Genomic DNA, 4,472 nt, shown 5'->3' with positions numbered 1-4,472 from the left:
TTTCTCTGCAGTTACAGACTACAATACATCAAACATTATATTTGTAATATTGTGTGATTGCATCTTGTTACACTCTGCTTCTCTACCAAAGAAGGGAACTTTTTTTGGTGACGCTGTCTCATTTGTCTTACTATAGGCTATGCACAATGCACTTGTTGGCAGCTAGGGTCCCCTAATCCCTCCTCCACCTTGTCATCTCTGTTCCCTGTTATCTTCCATCCTGATTACAGATTTATCCCCAGCAAGTGACGCAGGCTAACGATGACCAGTGATGAGCTACATAAACCTTTTCAATAACAGTCAGGAGGAGACAAGGGGAAGGTAAAGCTTATTACTGTAGAAAGGCTCAGGGTCTGACCAGGGCAGTGGTGATCTACTTACTCCCTTGTTCCTAGAACCAGTGGTGGAACGTAACTAAGTACATTTACTCAACTACTGTACTTGAGTCTTTTCTTTTTATGCCAGTTTCTACTTCTACTCCCCTACATTTCAGAGAGAAATATTGTACTTTTCACTCCATTACATTAATATGAAAGCGTTAGTTACTAATTAAAATTACTTACTGCATGTAGGCTACAATTTTGAGGAACTTCATAGTTTTCTGGTACTGTAACATTTTGCTTCTAATCCACTACAATTCAGAGGGAAATACTGTACTTTTGCAAACTCCACTACAGTTCAGAGGGAAATATTGTAGGCGACTTAAGCAACTAAACTACTTTAATTCGACAGTTTAACTCGATTGAGATTTTTACAAATAAAATAATAAGGATCTAACGTTACAGCCATGCTAGCAGTTCTGTCAGGCTGTAACCTACTGTGTAGGCACAGTGGTGCTTTAATCTAAATGCTAACGCTAACATGTTAACAATGACCCACAACGATGGATCCGTAAACCATAGATGGTATAAAGTAGGCTATTGTACATAGACAGAGACGGAAATATTAGAACTAAACACAAAGTACTTTGCACACCAGATACTGATGGGAATTACATTTGCAGGCATTTGGTCATAAATGACAGTGTTGGACAGATTAAAAATTATTTTTTTACGTGATGATGGCTCTAGATTAAAAGCAAAGAAATCTAAAAAGTTATTCATCATGCCAAAATTGAATTGCAATCCATAGGCCCAACTTTAGCTAGTTGTTGAGATATTTAAGTCTGGACCAAAGTGGTGTTCTGTCCACAGACCGACATTGCCATCCCTAAAGCCAAGTTGCCAGCATGGCTAAAACATTTATTTATTTATTTATTTGACAGGGACATTGCACAACAAATGTGTTGCACAGACCAGAGATAGCTACAAGCTAATTTTCATCTGTACTTTTTCAAACGTTAATAATTTCTATTTCTTCACAATGTTACAGTAGTGGTATGAAAAAGGTTTTTTATCTAAAATTTTAAGTGCCTGTTTGTACAAGCTTTGAAGTGGCTGTAACGCAGAATTGGTTGAAAGAGACCAATTTTTGATGCAGTAAGTAAGATGAAAAAATATCATTGCATGCATATAAAGCTTAGCAGCATCTGTGCTCATTTGAGGACGAATATATCTAAACTGTGATGAATTAAATTTAACAGTTTTTATCAATTTTGAAATATGCTTTTTAAACGATAGTGTCCTATCCAACACTACGCCTAAATACTTGACCGACTCAACTTCGTGAATCCTTATTCCTTTTACCACAATTTCCAGCGCGGAGTGAAACGTATTCCTTATAACGTATGATAACCTTGTAAAATACATTGATCAAACCTTAAAGGTGCAGTAGGTAAGCCTTATAAAACTAAATTTCTGTCATATTTGCTGAAACTGACCCTATGTTCCAGTAGAACTACATAAAGCAGGTCATTAAAAACATTCTGGCTCCTCTGGCACCACCTACAGCCTGTAGTGTGATTTGCAAAAATCCACAGCTTCCTGTTCAGATGGACCAATCAGGGCGGGGGGGGGGGGGTCTAAGTGCGTGTCAATCACTGCTCATGCACACGCATTCATTCTCCCTTGTTGGGGGAGGGGCTTAGGAGACCGTTTTGGGCTTGAGCAGAAAGGGGGGAGGGACTGAGAAGTTGTCAATGTTCCAATTTTTTGTCTAAGTCCTGGATCTTCACAATCCTACCTAGAGGTTCTTTAAACCAGTGGTTTCCCAAACTTTTGTTATTTGACTCCCTTAAAAAAATGGGCCCTTCAGATGTCTATTGTTAGCTCCACTAACAGGAGTGAACTCAGATGGTTTTCTTTACATAACTGTTTTGAGGTTAAAATATGTAGCCTAAAATGTTGATATTTTAGGCTATAGGCCTGTATTTGAACCTTAAAAAGGTTATAATAAAATGTTAAAATAACAAAAAAGCAAAGATTAGAGAAACGTTTAAAACAAAACCCTTGTGAGCATTTGGAAGAGGCCCATGTAGGTTGGGACTGAACTGCATAAATAAAATCAGCTACAACAGTTCTTGTGAATTGTTGCTTTAGTATGATCAATCTGATAATGTAAACTATATGCCAGTCACAGGGGACATTTTTCTATGAAATGGGTACTTTTACTTAACTAATTTGTAGGAATTTTAATGCAGGACATTGTTTTATTTGTGTAGGCCTAGTTCAGTAAAAGATCTGACTAATTAACAGTTTGACAGTGAACGTGAAGAAAGAAAGGTGGCAGGGTGAATTTAAGGCAGTGTGGAAAAAAGAGAGAAGGAAAAAAGGAGGAGGAGAAATCAAGATAAAGAGATGGATAGATGAAAGGAAAGGGGGATGAATGGCATGGTGCTTTAGAGTGATTAACAAGGACCCAGGTCTGCCCTCGTTAACTAACCGACTATAAACAGGACATGGCTAATTTAATGTTATGTGTAGTACTGTTACATTGAAAGAATAGCTGCTTTGACGGACAATACGGGGATCTAAACAAACAACCTGTACAAGCATCAGTTTGACAAAAAGACAGCTAATAATCAGGAAGCCACAGAAAGTTGGAAAAACCTGTCGTTGTGTTTGAGAATGGGAACCACAGAACAATTAGTGGTGCTGATGAGGAGTGGGCAAATCCCATTATCAGCTCAGCAGGGGATAAACTGGGAGAACAGGTCGATGACACAGACCCTTGGCCAATGGCTGGAATACAGCAGCACCATACTGGCCTTAATCCTAATCGGTTTTGTTTGATTTACTGTAGAATATATTGAAAAGAACGATGGAATGCAATAGTGTGAGGGGAGAGATGGAAATTAAGAAAGATAAACAGAGAGCAGCTGAAAGAGAAAGCAGATCTAGAGGTAAAGCTGTAGTGGATGATCTGTGATGGAAGCTAATCCTGATTACCTCTGACATAAAGACATGCAGGAAGTTGCTCACTCACTCTCTCAAACACACACACACACACACACACACACTCTCTCTCTCTCTCTCTCTCTCTCTCTCTCTCTATCTCTCTCTCTCTTTACATACACTGGAAAGGTAATACCACAATGTAAAAGAACTCCATAAAAGTAAAGGTCCTGTATAAAAAACAGTAAAGAAGAATGATCACCAAGTAAGTACAAATATTTTTTATGCAAATTGGGTCACTTTGAGAGTGTAACATTATTCATTAACTTATTATATGACTATTGTTGAAGTGGCTAATTTAAATTACTTTAATTATATACTGTTTGATATTGTAATTTATAAACATGCATCATATTATATAATTGTATAATGTTTTTGATGAAGTCTTTATATGCAAAGTAACAAGTAACTCCAGCTGTAAAGTAAATGAAGCAGAGTGAAAACAGGAACAGTGTTTATATAAAATATAAGAACTGTTCTAAAAAAGTGCACTGATTCTGTGTAGGAGCGCACATACTGTACATATTTTTGTATGAGCTTTTACGTGAGTTTATCATCACTGCGTGTGCATATTGTGCTGAAAGTAGTGAACATTATTACGTTTTAACATTTTAGAGGCAATGATTCCCTCTTGTGGCCAAAATCAGAATCAACTCTTTGAACTTGACGTGCACAGCAGGTCAAATGTGTAACATGATCCCAAAAACTGCAGCAAAGAAGACTTGTGATGCTTTTACCTGTAAGTTTTATTGTGAAATATTTAATGTACTCTACACAAGAGTGCCCAGGCCTTACAGAACATGCCCTGCATGCATCATCATCGTCATAATCTACTGCTGTTCTTACAAAAATTCTCAACAGTAATAAAATTTACAAAACTAAACTAAAAAAGTAAGGTAGAAAAAAAAAACACATTTATAAAAACATTCCCTCATGCTATTTATGTTTTTTTAATTCCCCCTATATCACATACAAACGGCACACGGCAAAGACAAAATATCGAAACAAAAATTATAGGCACAACAAGCAAAGCGGAGCAACAAAATAGCGCTGTGGCTACAGTGACATAACAAAAATGACAATAAGAAGGAAAGACAAACAGATAGATAGTGGCTTTTAATGACTTTCTGAGTGTTTATT

Source organism: Perca fluviatilis, chromosome 8 (assembly GCF_010015445.1).
Source record: "Perca fluviatilis chromosome 8, GENO_Pfluv_1.0, whole genome shotgun sequence".
In the NCBI taxonomy this organism is placed as follows: Eukaryota; Metazoa; Chordata; class Actinopteri; order Perciformes; family Percidae; genus Perca; species Perca fluviatilis.
Note: the sequence above shows the minus strand (reverse complement) of the source record.